The sequence below is a fragment of the Saccopteryx bilineata genome, chromosome X (genome assembly GCF_036850765.1).
Source record: "Saccopteryx bilineata isolate mSacBil1 chromosome X, mSacBil1_pri_phased_curated, whole genome shotgun sequence".
NCBI lineage: Eukaryota > Metazoa > Chordata > Mammalia > Chiroptera > Emballonuridae > Saccopteryx > Saccopteryx bilineata.
Window position 1 is genome coordinate 141,183,186 of NC_089502.1, and position 18,225 is coordinate 141,201,410.

General features: G+C 47.9%; 1 protein-coding gene across 2 annotated transcripts in view; it reads right to left on the reverse strand.

Annotated features, from left to right (window-relative positions):
• WWC3 (WWC family member 3) overlaps positions 1-18,225 on the reverse strand; it is a 111,371-nt gene that overhangs the window by 71,650 nt on the left and 21,496 nt on the right. The gene's annotated exons all lie outside the window — the stretch shown is intronic.

Sequence of the window (18,225 nt, forward strand, 5' to 3'; positions counted from 1 at the left end):
GACCAGTGTTCATACAAAGGTTACATTTTGGACAGTTTGAAGCTGTAAGGTACGGGAGGTTGGGAGGGGGAAGACCTCGCAGGGAGCCGGAGCCGGCGTGGAGCTGCTGTCCTGTGGAAGGGCCACATTCCGCTGTCAGCAGCTCATTAAACACACTGCTTGGAAGAAGATGCTTGTCTTACCTGTTTTGTAACTTTCAATATCTGTTTTCGCTGGTATTTAAAGTTGCACTTTGAGATAGCAATGCTTTTAACTATGAGTGTACTGATATTCTTACTGATTATTACTTAGGCAAAGCCAGTGATTTAATTTTCCAACCAAAAGTTGGGGCAAACCAGTCACTTAGATAAGATGATATATAATATTATCACACTGAACACCATCAGAATGGCACCGATCAGAATTCGTCTTCATTCTAAACATATGCTTTTAAGAAATTAGAGTCAATATCAAAACAGAAATATACAGAAAGTGAAACATACCACCAACATCCTCCCAAATAGGATACACTCCCCTGTATCCTACAAGCCGGGGAACACCAGGGGGAAGAAGCATGGAAACCATCTTAGAAGCTGGCTGCCATGGGTGTGCTGCTGCGGTGAGTGTATTTACCAGTGTAACAGATGAATCCAGTGAGTGGGCTTGCGTGCTCCTCGCGGCAGTCAGCTGTCCTCTGCTGCATGGGATCCCTCTCCCTGCCATCTAGTTTACCCCTTCTGTCTTAGGGAGCTAGAAAACTTCTCACTGTCCAAGCTGCTGTCAAGTGAGACTAAACGAGCTCACAATGACGGCCCTTTGGACTGATGATGCCAACAGCAAGGACTTGGTCATTTTTCTGTGGGCACAGAGACCAAGAGACATGACTCCTCATCGGTTCACTTCAAGGCACTGATTCTTTGGATGATCGTGCAAACTCTGTGCTTTGTTTAGAAAGGAAGTGGGATTCACCAAAATGGTAGATGGATCAGTTTACTTTTCAAGCAAGGGATATGGAAGTATTGTTATAATTACCTGCATTAGTTATTGGACAGAAAATGGAAAAATATGAACTTACAATAGTTCTATAACAGTTCTGAATTGTAAAGTGAGTGAACTGGGCTCAGCAGTGCTGTAAGGTCAGGTCTCCCACCTATGTTTGTTGATTAAATGAGATCATGTATGTAAACGTGCTTAGAATGCACCTGCGCTTGGGCATTTTTCTCTAGGCTTATACGGGAATCTAGAATAGCAGAGATGTGCTCAGGGCTCAATTTATCTTAAAGTAGCATTGTTTTTGTTGTGGTTTGGTCCCATTAAGAACTTGAAACACACACAAAATCCTGCTGTTACCTGCTTGACTTAACAGCTACCATGTGAGTAAACCACCTTGGAAGTGGGTCCACCAGCCCCAGTTAAGCCTAAGCCTAGGAATAAAGTCTAGGAATAAATAACCTGCATTTTTACAAACAGCCCACTAAGAGGATTCATATAATTTACCTAAGCATTCTCCTACTGTTGATAGCTATGTTATTTTATAATTTCCACTAGTATTAATATTCACAAGAGCTGCTGTGGAAAAGAGTTCTGCAATTTCTTCAACAGTTAAACAAAAAGTTTCCACGTGACCCGACGCAGCAAGTCTACGCCTAGGTGTATACCCAAGAGAAATGGAAACATGGACACACAAAGAATGTCCATACCAGCCTTACTCACAACAGCCAAAAAGTGCAAACAGCTAATGGCCATCAGCTGATGAATGGATATATAAAACATGGTCTAGTCATAAAATTGACTATTAGCCATAAAAAAAGAATAAAGTACTGACACATGCTACAACATGGATGGACCGGGAAGTCATCGTGCTGAGTCTAAGAAGCCAGATATGGAAGGCCACATGCTGTGCAGTTCCATCTATAAGAAATGCGCAAAATAGGCAGATCCGTAGTCAGATAGAGACCCATGGTTGCCGGGGCTGGTGGAGACAGAATGGGAGTGCTTGCTAGTGGGTATGGGATATCCTTTGAAGGTTATAAAAAGTTTCCAAATTAGAAAGTGGTGGTGGTTGTACAACTCTGTGAATATACTAAAAATGAATAAACTGTATACATTAAGTGGTGAACTTTATGGTATATGAAAATTCTATCTCATATTTTAAACTACAATGAAAGGAACATCTCTTTGTGTAAAGCTCATAATCTGTATTTGCAATTACTTTTTTTGAAACGTTCCCAGAAGTAAATGTACAAGGTCAAGGATGTGAAGCTCCTTTCTCCATATCTTAAATTTAATGTCAAAAATGAAGACAGTAAAGTGTAAAGGAAAGGAAATAAAGTCACCTATAATCCAGAAGCCCTGGATTCATGGTGTAGCTTATTTTCTCGCCTCTCTTTCCTACATTTTTCCACAGCTGAATCATACTAGATACCATTTCATACAGTGATTTCTTCCATTTGTGTATTTCTTCAGGCCTTTCAACTCTGTCAGCATCACTTCTATCATGTTGAAATCTCCCATCATGTGCAGTAAACGATAATTTACCAGGCACCTCACCTCACCTATTCAGGTGTATCCCAATTCTCCGCTCTTTACTGTAAAGAATGGATATGAGCTTACAGTAAACATGTGATATATATTACCAAGGTGATTGACCAGCAGCATACACACCTACCAGTGAAATACATGATGGTCTTTTTCATCACCCTCTGGGGATATCTTTAACACATTCTTTTCAAGGGCTCAGAATAACTCCACATGGTACAAGCATGCTTTACTTTCAAGGAACAAATTGGTAGGGGAGTACAGTGTAAGTTTAATAGCATTTTCAGAATGTGAGGGAGTTGGGAAAACATGGTGAGCTACAAACTGATAAGCAGGGTATCCACTGCTCCCACACTTCAAAGCGTGCTCTAATAGTGTATCTTCAGGCCCCGGGCCAGCCTTCACTGATCTCACTCCGTCTCCCCGTCTGAGCAATGTCAACCAGGAGAGTCGCCCACTTTCCCTGCCTCAACCCCGACTCACAGAGATTTCCATTGCAAGTTCTCCCCTTAACAAATGACTCTTCCTGGCCTCAGCAAAGGAAAGGAATACATGTTGCATTCTTACCAGAGCTGGTGCATAAGAACAGAGAGAAGAACAGATGGCACTGATGCTGGATTGGTTTTTGTTCCCTTTTGTCTGTTGCATCCCGCAGGGCTCTTTTAGAAGTAGCCCCAGGCCACTTAAGTCAGTGCCAGTTTCAAGAGAGTCATGTATTACCATGAAGCCATTTCTCTCCAGGGTTCAGTTTCCTAATCTTGAAAATGCAGGGGATCAGACAAACCTCACAGGCTCACATTAGCTGGGACAGCCTCTTCAGTTACTGTGTGGAGCACCATCTGCTCCCTTCCTGCCGCCCTCACTGCCCCAGCAGACGTGCTTCAGACTGGGGGAGTTTCCTTTCACTGCTGTGACAGAGAACCACAAAGCTGGTGGCTTTAAAGCCAGCACACTTGTTATCTTAGAGTTCTGAAGACCAGAAGTTTCTCTGAACCAAACCCTAAGCATCAATAAGGCTGTGTTCCTTCCAGAGGCGATAGAGGAGAACCCATTCTCTTGCCCTTTCTAGCTTCTAGAGACGGCCCACATTCTGCGGCAGCTTCCTCCGCCTTCAAAGCCAGCCATGGCCAGCCAAGTCTTCCTCAGGAGGCCATGTCTCTGGTTCTCTCTCTCCCACCTCCCTCTTCCACTTACAAGGACACTTGTGATATTAGGCCCACCTGAATAATTCAGAACAATCTCCCCATTTCAAGACCCTTTAGTCATATCTGCAAAGTCCCTTCTATCATGTAAGGGCACGTATTCACCAGTTCCAACTCTAATCAGGACACGGACATTCTGCCAACTATAGATAGCCAGTGGGGAGATGACAAGGCCAGAGAGGCTGGGCAAAGCAGTCGGTGGCAGTCCAGTGCCTCGAAGACCATGCCCTCCTTCCCAGTCAGGCTCAGGGGCCTGGAATATCTGGTATCAGCTAGACCAGGTGTGGCCAACAGTTTTTGCTCCCGGGCCAGATTAGAAGGAAAATATTTTTCATGGGCCGGACAAAATATTAAAATTAAAAAATGTTAAATACAGCTTGACCAGGCGGTGACACAGTGGATAGAGGGTTGGACTGGGATGCGGAGGACCTAGGTTCGAGACCCCGAGGTCACCAGCTTGAGTGAGGGCTCATCTGGTTTGAGCAAAAGCTCACCAGCTTGGACCCAAGGTCACTGGCTCGAGCAAGGGATTACTCGGTCTGCTGAAGGCCTGCGGTCAAGGCACATATGAGAAAGCAATCAATGAACAACTAAGGTGTCGCAGCGAAAAACTGAAGATTGATGCTTCTCATCTCTCTCCATTCCTGTCTGTCTGTCCCTATCAATCGGAAGGAAGGAAGGAAGGAAGGAAGGAAGGAAGGAAGGAAGGAAGGAAGGAAGGAAAGAAAGAAAGAAAGAAAGAAAGAAAGAAAGAAAGAAAGAAAGAAAGAAAGAAAGAAAGAAAGAAAGAAAGAAAGAATTGCGAATCCATTCGACCAATTATTGGAAGTTAACCCTAGATTAGTCACACGCGGAATTCTTTTCCGCGTATCACTATCTTCTTAAATATCTCGATTTCCACTAATCAAAGATGCTTCTACTTCTGTGTAGCTGAGATTTTTAACTTTCATTGCTGTATAATGGTTAGATATTGTAGAATATGTATAATGATTTAAAAGTACCACTGATTTCATTTCCACAGTGCGTCGTGCGGAAAATATTAAAAATTTAATCGCGGGCCGCATAAACTCATTACCACAGGCTGGATCCGGCCCGCGGGCTGTATGTTGGCCATGCCTGGGCTAGACCAAACTGCAGACAATTAGAGGTGGGCAGCAGACAGTGAAGGCAGAGGGAAAAATATGAACACTGATTCTCACCACATTTTCTTTATCACAGGATATAGCATGTGTACCACACTCTCCAGTCTCCTGGCCCAAGATGAGCTTTATATTTCCAGTTCGTGCCTGTTTTCAGTATAATATTCAGAGAGGATAGTCTTCATCTCAATTTCAGGTCCAAGCCAATCCCCAAGAAATTACAGTGACTTCCTTTACTTTTTCTAACACACCTGGCTCATAGTGAGTTTCAGAGCCTGCTGGAACATGGGCACCAGTCTGTAGCTATTTATATTCATGCGGTGAATCAGGCCCCGTTTGCTGTGCTAGCTGCTTCCCCAATGTCAATGGCATAGCATGGACACCCGAGAGCCGGGTTCTCACTTAGCACTGAGCAGGGGCCCTGAACTCCATGAAACGGCACTGAAACACTGCCAGCCACAGTCCAGGACTTTCAGCAGATTCCCGGAGATGGTAATCACCCCAAAACACAAAGTGAGAAGCTCTTTTAGAAAGATTCCTTTCAGAGGCTTTAGAGGAGCCTCTGTCAAGTTTAGAAGAGCACTGAATGTACCACACACCTGCCATATTTGTACTGAAAAGTCACTTGAATAATCACAACATTTACATTTTAACTCCAGATATTTATTTAGAATAATATACACACAGTGACTTGGCAATTGTCATCAACTCCCAATTCTAGAATTTAGGGTAAAGAGTAATCACACCGAGGACTCAGTCTGAACATTACAATGGACATTTCAGTGTATTAATGTAGCACGAGGGACCCAATTTTAGTGATAAGAGTCCTAGAATCATTCTTGAATTACATTTGTGATTTCCGTGTGAAAAGATTAAGTCTTCTTGAGAATTAAAAAAAGAGAATTATACATTGTCAGTCTTTTCATCGACTCCAACAGAAAGCTAACAGTTATGGCTCATGGACAAATTCCCAGACTAATCTGAAGAGCAAACGGCTCCTCTAATGTATTTCAAGGAAAGAGAAAACACAGAGGTCTCATGAATGGCAATGCAGCCACAAAACAAATGACCACAGAAAATGGGACGCAGGTGAATTCCTTTCCCCAGCTGGCCCAAAACTGCATTTGCGAGAGACCTCTAGTCTTCACAGTTTCAATTCAAAAAACAAAAGATCTGCCACCAGACTCATGCTTTCATACCAGTAAGTTTTACCTGTACTTTTTAGCCCTCAACCAGGTACATCTTACTCAGATTTTTGTAAGTGGCATGCCTAGGAACAAAACACCATTTAGGGATACGTTTGTCTTCCTGAACCTCCACGCACAAAGCCTGGGCCAGTGTGTTCCAGGGGGCACAGCTTTTCACAGCAGGGAAACGGCTGGCAGCCAGAAGGGAGATGGACTGTAGTCTGTTCAGTCAGCTCATCTGAGTGCGACAGTCAACGTTGCTGATATTTCGACAGGGATATTTCGACAAGGTCACAAAACCCCACTTTGAAAAAATAAATATATAAAAGCCCTGGCCGGATAGCTCTGTTGGTTAGAGAATCGGCCTGAAGCACAGAGGTTGCTGGTTTGATCCCAGTCAGGGTACATACAGGAGTGGGTTGATGTCTCTCTCTGTCTCCCTTCCTCTCTGGCTACAATCAATAAATAATTCTTTTTTAAAAAAACCATGAATCATGCCAAATGCACCTTTTAATAGTCCTTTTAATAGTCACAATAAAACGGTCACGCCCGATCAGTTGAGCCAATATTTAAAGGCAGCTTCTGGTAAGTTAACCTTCATTACCCAAAGCAATGGAGGAGCAACAACACTAACACTTCCACCAAACCCTGCTTCATTTTCCTCTTGGGCACAGAAATAGCACATCTCCCAGGTTCCTGGGCAGCTGGGTGGAACCATGTGACCAGGCTCCAGCCAGGGGCCATGGGGCCATGGGGCCATGGGGCAGAGGCGATATACCTCCCTTCCAGGCTTGGCCTGTAAGCTTCTTGCAGGACCCTCCATGGCCTCTCCCTCTCTAACCTTTGCTGTTGGGCAAAAACAGGCAAGCTGGCAGAGGGCAGTTGCTAGGGTCTAAATGTGTGTGTGCCCCCAAATTCATATGTTGAAATTCTAATGTCAAATACGATGGTATTGGAAAGCATGTCACCCAGCAGGGCCCCCATCACAAAAATAACAGAAAAGGAATTTCTCATCAAGCCCATCAAGTACAGGGTGCTAAAAACACTTTGCTCGTTTCCACATAAGCTCTAACAATACAATTAGACTAAAATAAAGACACGCTTCAGCCTAGTTGGTAAAGAGAATTTTCTAGGGCAGTGCTATCTAATAGAAATACAAGAGCTGCATACTTATTTCAAAAATTTCTAGTAGCCACACTTAAGATGGTAAAAAGAAACAGGTGGAATTCAGTGTATTAGTATATTTTATTAGCCCCAATATATGAAAAGTACTATCAACTTAACATGTAATGAGTATAAAAATAATAAACAAGGTATTTTGCATTTTTTTGTATAAAATCTCTGAGATCCAGTGTGTGTTTTACACTTAGAGCCCATCTCATGTTGGGCTCACCACAATTAGAGCATTCAGTCACCCCTGTGGCTGTGGCACTGCATGGGACAGCACAGCTCTGCAGTCTCTTCTAGTTCTATCACTGTCCAACTCAATGAAGGCTCACGGCGAAACCCGCCAGCTGAGACTGAGACTGACACCACTTCGGAACTATCTGGCCTGAGAACTGTCTTCCATAAGCCCCTACTGGGCTTAAAGAGTCAAGTTCCTAAGACCATAAAACCTCACGCAGGGAAGTCTTTGCCCCCCCCCCCCGCCCTTGGTCCCTCTGCACTCCCACCCCCCCCCCCAAAACCAGTCTGTCCCAAAGGGGACTGTTCTTTCCCTTTGCCATGCTTCCTTCCCTCAATTCCTGTTCATATCCTTGGGCACCTTCCCACCTGTGGCCCAGGCCCCTCCTACCCAGCCCCAGCCCACCTAAGTAGGAAGTAAGCAGCCCTTTCTTTGGCCAGCCTCAGCAGTTTCTCTCACCTCCTGGGACATTTATTAAAACTCTAAGTAGAGGCCCTGGCTGGTGGCATTGGGTAGAGCAGGGGTCCCCAAACTACGGCCCGCGGGCGACATGCGGCCCCAAGGCCATTTATCTGGCCCCCACCGCACTTCTGGAAGGGGCACCTCTTTCACTGGTGGTCAGTGAGAGGAATACATTGACCATCTCATTAGCCAAAAGCAGGCCCATAGTTCCCATTGAAATACTGGTCAGTTTGTTAATTTAAATTTACTTGTTCTTTATTTTAAATATTGTATTTGTTACCGTTTTGTTTTTGTTTGTTTTTGTATTTTTCCGAAGTTGGAAATGGGGAGGCAGTCAGACTCTCGCATGCGCCCGACCGGGATCCACCTGTGCATGCCCACCAGGGGGCGATGCTCTGCCCATCTTGGGGCATTGCTCTGCTGCAACCAGAGCCATTCTAGCGCCTGAGGCAGAGGCCACAGAGCCATCCTCAGCGCCCGGGCCAACTTTGCTCCAATGGAGCCTTGGCTGCAGGAGGGGAAGAGAGAGACAAAGAGGAAGGAGAGGGGGAGGGGTGGAGAAGCAGATGGGCGCTTCTCCTGTGTGCCCTGGCCAGGAATCGAACCCAGGACTCCTGCACGCCAGGCCGACGCTCTAACACTGAGCAAACCGGCTCCGTTTAGTTTTTTTACTTTAAAATATGTGCAGTGTGCACAGAGATTTGTTCATAGTTTTTTTTATAGTCCAGCCCTCCAACGGTCTGAGGGACAGTGAACTGGCCCCCTGTGTAAAAAGTTTAGGGACCCCTGGGATAGAGCATTGGCCTGGTGTGTGGATGTTTCAGGTTCAGTACCCGGTCAGGGCACCCATGAGAAGCGACCATCTGCTTCTCTTCCTCCTCTCTCCCTTTTCTCTCTCCTCTTCTCTTGCAGTCAGTGGCTCAACTGGTTCATGCATTGGCCCTGGGCACTAAGGATAGCTCGGCTGGTCCAAGCATCAGCTCAGGGCACTGAGAATAGCTCAGTTGATTCAAGCATCAGGCCCAGATGGGGGTTGCCAGGTGGATCCGGGTCAGGGTGCATGCAGGAGTCTCTACCTTTCCTCCTCTTAAAGGAAGAAAAAAAAAAAAAAAAAAAAAAAAAAACGCCTAACCAGGCAGTGGCGCAGTGGACAGAGCATCAGACTGGAATGTGGAGGACCCAGGTTTGAGACCCCGAGGTCACCAGCTTGGGCACAGGCTCATCTGGTTTAAGCAAAGCTCACCAGCTTGGACCCAAGGTCGCTGGCTCAAGCAAGGGGTTACTCGGTCTGCTGAAGGCCCACGGTCAAGGCACATATGAGAAAGCAATCAGTGAACAACTAAGGTGTCGCAACGAAAAACTGATGATTGATGCTTCTCATATCTCTCCGTTCCTGTCTATCTGTCCCTATCTGTCCCTCTCTCTGACTCTCTCTGTCTCTGTAGAAAAAAAAAAAACTATAAGTAGAACTGTAAGTGGTTATTAGATCACATCACATCTCCCCTAGTGTTTGTTACTTCTGGGCAAGAATGGCATCTCCTCCAGCTCTGTCTGGCCCCAGGTGCTCTGTGGCACACACAGGACCGTCCACACACTTGAAATGATCCATGGCGAGTGGAGTCTGCCACCAAATCTGTCTACCGCAGCTCTAGAGCTGTTTCCCAGTGCTGTCTTAAAAGAACATATACTCATGAGCAGGTGTGCAGATTTGAGGCTTAGGAGACTGGCTGTGAGAGAGTGAGCTGAAGTGTGCTGGATGCACTGCCTCCTCTTCGGGGATGGGAGTAACAGGTGCTCGTGATCTGTTTACCAGCGCAATAGGAAACGCGGGCTGGTCAGGTTAGGGATGGCATCCTGGACGCACAGCGCTAACAAAAAGAGCCTGTGCGGGATGGAGGGCCCTCACAACAAGGCCCCAAGTCAGCTCCAGGCCTTCCAACGTCCTGCAGCAGCCCCCACACACACACACCAGCCCTTAGCACTGGTCTCTACATGGACCCGGATGGATCCTCCCTGGACTCCAGACTGGGGGAAGCTGGCCACCAGCGAGAACCCCGGCCACTGCTGTTCACCCAGCAGGGAGGGCAGAGAACTAATGACTTCCAGGAGAGTCTGACTTCTGCAAGCTGCCTTTCCAAGGAAGAACCACAGAAGCCGGTGCTCCAAAATACACGCGTGGACGGAAAGTAGGTCAGTGGTTGTTGGGGAGTGGAGCAAGCATGGGAACGGGGAGGGGGGCAGCCAATGGAGACACGAATGTTCTAAAGCCAAATCATGGTGATGGTCAACCAGCTATATACGTTCACTAAGACTCATCAAACTACGTGCAAATGGGCATTTCATGGTATATAAATTATACTGCACTAAGCTGTGTTAAAAATACACACTTATACTGAGGTTCCTAGTGGTACTTCATTTACAGTTGAAAGAAACAATCTCAGGGTTCCAAGTTAGATGAGACACTCGGGAGAAGAAAACAATCGCTAGCTTCACTACACCCTCACCCATGTGAAGCTGTTACATTGCAATTGGCAATTTTGAGCCACAAATCCCAAGCCATACTGTCATGAAACTGCTTTTGGTTGGTTGTGTGTGACACAAAATAATGGCGTCCTTCCTTCCCTTCGGAAACAGCAGTACTCAGAAAGGCGGTGCTCCAGGACAGAACTACAGGTAGACGTATGCAGTCACCCGGCGGTGAAGTGCTGAGCGGGCAGGTTTTGCAGCCACAGCTGCACGCGTGCAGCCACACCCACTAGTCCCAGGCAGAGCCTGCACTGCACTCTGCAGACCAGGGGGGCTCCCTTTAATCAGCACCACGACATAAGGAGGTCGGTCCATTATTGCCACTCTTAATGGAGACTTGGAAGAGCCTGCTCAGGTGCTGAGCGGCTCTCCGCATTCCCACTGAACTCGGGAAGGAAATTATAAACAAAAATTAATTGGTTCCAAGAGCTGATCAGGCAGAAACCCCCATCCGTGAGGAAAACACTGGAAATAAAGACACTGCATAACTGCTAGGAGAGTCAGACATGTACTATTTTCCGGGTTTTGTTGTTGTTGTTGTTTACAGAGAGAGAGTCAGAGAGAGGGATAGAGACAGACAGACAGGAATGGAGAGAGATGAGAAGCATCAAATCATCAGTTTTTCCTTGCAACACCTTAGTTGTTCATTGATTGCTTTCTCATATGTGCCTTGACCGGGGGGCTACAGCAGACCGAGTAACCCCTTGCTCAAGCCAGCGACCTTGGGTCCAAGCTAGTGAGCTTTGCTCAAACCAGATGAGCCCGCACTCAAGCTGGCGACCTCAGGGTCTCGAACCTGGGTCCTCCACATCCCAGTCCAACGCTCTATCCACTGTGCCACCGCCTGGTCAGGCACCATTTTCCGCTTTTTAACAATTGTTTTTATCTCCTTTACCCTCCTGACAAACTCCTAATGATTACTCTAATGACCGGCAGGTAGGGAAGTTAATGACCATCATCTTATTTTTAATATGGCCAAAATGCTAGATGACAGTCTCAACACAGTCCTTTAAAATAAAACACATTCTTACAAAACTTTGGTTCTTAATTTACTGCTGAACATAATGGACAGGAAGGGATATTTAAAAATTAAAAGGGGAGGTTTTAAGGAAGGATTTGGGGGGAAAAGAAACAAATAGTAACAATTGACGGAAGAAGTAAATTCAACTGAAATGGGAGAGGAAAACAGGCCGGCCAAGGGGAGCGAGGAGGCTCAACAATCACATTCTTTAGAAATGGCATCACAGGGGGGAGGCGACCCAGGACGGTTCTGGCCATCTGTTCAGACAAGCGGCACACAGCAGCCGCAACGTCACAGTCCTCTGGGCTCTGTGATCTCAGTTTCAGCTTTACAAATAGCGCCAAGATCAAGCTCTCCCCTGCCGCTGCACCCAGTTGCAGAAAGCCCTGCACCCGGCTTCTGAGAGGAAGAGCAAAAGGATTTTATCACCCACCCTTTTCTGCATTAATTAACTCCCCCCACCTCACCCTTCAAAACCAACTTTCAGCAGTCACTTAATCTGTTTTCTTTTTGGCATGAGAATTCCAGTCTTTATAGATGCATCTTTGCATACATCAACAACTGAAGCCAGGAACAAAAGCACAGGGGAAAATGCCTGAACATCTAAGACACTCAGTCACCCATCAAGCACATGAGAAGTAACATGTGCCAGGCCAGGGAAGCTTGCAGGGACAGCGAGCGGTTCTTTTAGGTCTCGGATCTCTCTGGGAACCCGAGATAAGCCGTCAATCTCCTCCCCAGAAAAATGTGCCTACACATACACCCAAAATGCTGCCCTCATATATGCACAAAATGCTGCCCGTCCGGCAAGTCCAGTTTCAGGATGCCTGTTCCCAGCTCTCCGCCCAGGGGAAGAGGCACCGGGCAGAGCTGCGGCTCTGGGGGGGAAGGGCTGGTTTCACCAGCGCCGGGGTCCAGGTCTCAAACCCACCCGTGAGAGAGGTGCATGAAAGTCACTTCTAACCCGCCCGGGCAGGGCAGGAGACAACACTGAAGGACCAGGGACCTACCCCAGCCCCATGCAGGTGGGGCAAGGGTGGGGGGCATGGCAAAGGGAGCATTCCGCCATGCCCCGAAGGTGCGGGCTGTCCTGACAAAGAGCAGGGCATGGGAGGCAGGGCGCACTATCACCAGATCTGCTTTGTACAAAGATCCTCTGGGCTGCAGAGAAAGTGGATAGCAGGGAGAGGGCCTGGAGGTGTGGACAGGACACGAGGCCTGTAGAGCGTGGGGTCAGGGAAGCAGCAGAGTGGGCCGTGCCTCGGGCCACCATGAAGCTGTTCCCCAGGTCCTGGAGCGAGGCAAGATGCACAGCCCCTTGTTGGGCGCATGCTGCAGAACAGTGGTGAGGACATGGCGGCACTCTGTAACCATTTCTGTACGCTTCCGTGACCTTAATAGTCCCCCTTCCACAGGACATCAGGGAGGCACTGAGTCGAGGTCTTCGGTGTGTCTGCTCTCATGCGTGCCTGCCACAGGGACAACTCCTTACGGGTATAAAGGTTTCTGCCAGGTCAGGTTCCCCTGAGACTCTCCAAGGAGGCAGGACTGGGCTCTACTGCTTTTCTCACCACATCCCCAGCAGGGCCTGGCACATGGCCGCGTGAGGCAGTCCAGGCACAAACAGGCTGCAGTCGCAACATCCTGGAACATCAGAAGCCTTCGTCCCCTCCCCCCGAAAGAGCAGGCACTGACACAGGGACTCTTCGTTTTGCTCAGTACTAAAGCACAAGAATTGTAAGAGCACACCCCTAGGGCAGGCCCTAGAGCCGTCAAAGGCTAGCCCCACCCGGGGTACCCTGGGCCGAAACCGTTCTCGGCTGGCTGTGCATACTGGATTAGAGACAGTTTCCCGGAAGCACTCATGGCAAGCCCCTCCAAATTTCCTCCCATCTTCAAAACCCCACTAGGAAGCCTGTGGAATCATCCCTGCGACCCTGCAGACACGGCCGCGGCTGTGCCCTGGGCTCCCTGTCTCTGCTCAGGTACCCTGCTACCTGAAGCCCTGGCCCGGAGGTCTGGCTGGGTAGGGCTCCCCACCCATAAAAACAAAAGCACGACACCCAGCTGTCTCCAAAACAGAAAACAACACTTAGAACAACTAACCCACTGTTTTTCTGAAATACATTTGTTCTGTCAAACTTGTCAATACACATCCCCAAGACCAAGCCACCAGGAGCCCGAGCCATCTGAGCAGAGTTCGGGACTATCACAAAGGAGCACCGATAAGGTAAATGGAACCTGCTCAAGACACGTGCAGAACCGTTTGGTGCTTCGTGTCAAGGGAACTCCATCAGGACTCCACAGTGAGTTCTTCCGCTGACGCAAACCTCATATGCCAGCGGTCTGCTGCAGGGTGGCAGCAGGGACGTGAGAGAAGTAAGGAGCAACTCCCAGGACCAGAAATCAAGAAAGACCAAAGGGTTACAACTGCCTGGCTTGTGGACATTATGGCCAGGCAATCCAACTGCAGAGAAGGCTGTAAGGGCACTTGGTCTCTGTACCCTCCAAAAAGCAAGCACAAAGCTCTAGACCCCGAAATGATCTTCACTCATCTGGCTCCAGGCGTCCACAGCCCCTTTCCCCCGAGAGGCTCCCTCACCATAAACCCAGGCAATCCTGCTCTCACAATTCTGCTCCACCCTGAATCTTCATGGAAGGGCCGGTGTCTTCTGATGCCCCCACTAGACTTCACGCACCACAAAGTCGAGGATCACAAAGGTCTTGCCCTCTCCGCTCCCCCAGTACCAAGAACAGGCCTGACCCTGCAGCATGAGTGAAGTAGGCTCGAATGGTAGAGAGATGGCGTGATATAGAGATGGAGGGCTAGATGGATGGATGGAGAAAGAGAAGGAGGGGTGGATGGATAGAGGAAAGGATGGAAAGAAAAAAGAATAGGTAGAAGGATAAAAATATAAGGGAGAAATGAACTGAAGGACGGACAAAGGGATGGATGGAAGAATAGACAGATAAAAGGTTGGGTCAGGAGTTGGGTCAATGGCAGGATGGATGGGTAGAAAGGAAATGGATGGATGGAAAGAATATGGATGGATAGAAAGAAAATGGATGTGTGGATAGACAGAGGAACGAACAAAACGATGGATAGAAGAGCCCTGGACGGTTGGCTCAGCGGTAGAGCGTCGGCCTAGCGTGCGGAGGACCCGGGTTCGATTCCCAGCCAGGGCACACAGGAGAAGCGCCCATTTGCTTCTCCACCCCTCCGCCACGCCTTCCTCTCTGTCTCTCTCTTCCCCTCCCGCAGCCAGGGCTCCATTGGAGCAAAGATGGCCCGGGCGCTGGGGATGGCTCCTTGGCCTCTGCCCCAGGCGCTAGAGTGGCTCTGGTCGCAACATGGCGACGCCCAGGATGGGCAGAGCATCGCCCCCTGGTGGGCAGAGCGTCGCCCCATGGTGGGCGTGCCGGGTGGATCCCGGTCGGGCGCATGCAGGAGTCTGTCTGACTGTCTCTCCCTGTTTCCAGCTTCAGAAAAATGCAAAAAAAAACCAAAAAAACGATGGATAGAAGAATGGAAGGATGGACAGAAGGATGGTTGAAGGACAAATAGAAGAATGGCGGGAGGAAGGGACAGATAGATGGAGGGGCACACGGACTGATGGACAGATGAAGAACCCATCTACACAGGCCAATGGAGAGGAAACCTCTTGGGAAGGAGGAAGCGAATGTTATGACTTAAGAGAAAAGTGCCAAGTCTCGGCCACGTTGAAGAACGCTGCAGCGAACGTGGGGGTGCATGATAGTCCCTCAGGATTCACAGGCAAACATGCTTCAGGCGGGCTCCGGGGCCCAGGGGGCCAGAGGACGGCCCAGTTCCTTCACGCCTCAGTTGTGCTTTCTTTCCATAGATCATGTGATACCTGGGATGCTAGAAGGTATTGATAGAAGGGGCAGACCTCAATAGTAACCACTTACCAACCATGAAGAAGTTGTTCCAAACTTGCTAGTGACTTGATTCTCAGCAGGGCCAGTTTGGAAGGGCTAGGTCATGTTGGGGTGCCACAGAGAGAGACTTTCCTGCACTGTCCATTGTGGCAGCCATTAGCCAAATGTGGCTATTTAAAGTTAAATTAATTAAAATGAAGTAAAACTGAAAGTTCATTCTTGACCCTGGCTGAGTGACTCAGTGGATGGAGCATCGTCCTGGTGTGTCAAGGTCACTGGTTCAATCCTCAGTCAGGACATGTATGAAAAGCAACCAATGAGGGCACAACTAAATGGAACAACTAAGGGGAACAACAAATGGATTCCCTCTCTCTTTCTCTCTCTCCCTCCTTCCCCCTCTCCTCTCTCAAATCAACGGAAACATTAAATTAAAAAACAATAAGAGAAAGTTCACTCTTCAGTTGCACTAGCCACAGTTCAAGTACTCAAGAAACATGTGGCCAGCGGCTGACACATTGACCAGGGCAGGCACTGAGTGCTGCTATCGTCACAGACTGTCGCCACAGGTGGTCCGAGGGCAGTGAGGACACTGCTCTCTCATGGCAAGGAGGGTGGGTGAACAACTAGAGGCAGCAAACAACAGATCACTGAAACATCCTCTCCGAGCAACATATATTTTAAGGCTCAAAATTCTAAAATACATTTGCATCCTTCAGTTCACTAACCCCATTAGCATAGCGGTTCTCAACCAGCAGCCATTTTGCCTCCTGAGGACACTTGGAAATGTCTGAAGACACTTTTGGTTGTCACAACTGCTGAGGGGAGGTGTCCCTGGCATCCAGTGGGTGGAGACTAGGGATGCCGCTCATTACCCTACAGGGCACAGGACGCCCTCCACAGAGAATTACCCTGCCTAAAATGTCAATAGGACCACCTACAAAAATGGTCTAAAATATGTAAAGACATTGTACAAAAAGGTGCATCACAGTACTATGTACAATAACAAGAAAAAAAAAGCCAAATGGCCAACAGTAGAATGGGACCCAATAAAGTCCAACATAGCAATAGCCATTCCGTGGTTAGTTATTGGAACCGACTGCAGTCCGGGCTCTGCTCAGGTGCTGTGCACTGACGGAGCGCAGCTAAAGAGAAGTCTGTCCTGTGAGGCCTACCGGGGATAACTTTTAAAGAGTGCTTAATAAAACTCTGTGAAAACCTGTAAGTTCTTTGGTTATTGGTCAGGGAGAAAGAGTGGCTATAAAATTATCTGATACATGATCAAGTTTGGGTTCCTTTGTTTACAAGAACAAAAACAGACTAGAAAAGACACCCACTACAGCACTAATTGGACGTAGAGGGCTGAATGGGACTGTTGATATGAAGAAAGTAAGTCATTCTTTTGAAACAAGTCTACCCAGAATCCAACATGGCCTCTTCTCTTCCATTCTCTTCCCATGAGCTTTAAGGACAGGTGTGGACATCACTGAATGCTTCCTGGGCTCCTGCTTCACTCGGCCTCAGAGAAGGGCTAGCCAGGTAGGGACAGCTGGGAGCACATGACTCCAAGGCTGCCCGGGGCCATCTCGGCCTACAGGCGAGTTCTGTCTGGTTAGCAGTGCTAGCCCTCAGAATGTTCTACCAAAACCCCAACAGGCTGCCAACACTTAGACTCGGGAAACTTCATTACAGACACCTGGATTCCTAACTCTCCTGAAAATGAGAAGAGCTGGAACCCAGGGATTCTAGCCCCCGGAGTTAGAAACTGGCTGAAGCTAGCCACTTCAGGGCCACTCGCTAGCTTGCCAAGTCCCCGCTGCTCTGTGACCTCTGACATCTGGCGGTTTCGTTGGGGGCCCAGCCCCCGGTGGGCGTTTGAGTCTGTAATTACCATGCCAAGGGGAGGCAAAGAGGTGGGAGAAGCCTTCCTGGGGATGGCCCGGCAAACAGAGGTATGTGTGGGAGCTTCTGCCAAGCGGAGGCAGGCATGAAGTTTGGTACAAATGATGCTCACGGTCTCAGGCATGTAATCTTGGCTGAGGATGAGAGGGCTTAGGGACCCCACCCTAGGAGAAGCACTATGAAAACTGTAAAGTGCTATTCGTTTGTTTAAAAATTCACTGCAGGAAAGCTATTTGAGATGCTAGGTGCCAGGAGTTAACCTCAAGGAATTCAGCTCAGCCGGGGAGCAAATAAACAACAAATCACCACTACACGATAAATTCCCTGAATGGCAGGGGCACAGACAGAGAGCTGTGGAAGCTTGGAAGAGGACGCAACTCAACATCAATATGAATTATTCTTAGGGTCAGTAAAATATCAAACCCATATCCCTATCTCACACTCCACAACAAGAATACAATGCCATTTATAGCTACTTGTCCTTTCTTTCCCTTTACAAACTTCAACGTTTCTAGTTTCCAAGGTCAAGGCTTATCAGCCCAAGTTTCTTGAAGGGCTTTAAATCACCGACATATATTCATTCATTACTGTGAACAAGATGGAGTCCCATAAGAGAGTAGCTTTTCATCCTGGCTGCAGTAAGACTCACTGGAAACATTTGGATCAGCCCAGGAAGTTGGACTAAATTAATTTGTGGTGGAGCATAAACAACAGTAGTTGTTTTGTTTGTTTGTTTTGGGGTTGAGTTTTTTTGTTTTTATTTGGTGGGGGGGAGACAGGAAGGGACAGAAGCATCAACTCATAGCTGCTTTCACTTTAGTTGTACACTGAGCTTCCGGGGCATGCCAGTGACCCCTTGCTCAAGCCAGCGGCCTTGGCTTTTTTATGCCAGCAACCTTTGGGCTCAAGCTGGTAAACTTTAGGATCATGTGGACAATTCCCATGCTCAAACCAGTGACCTTGGGGT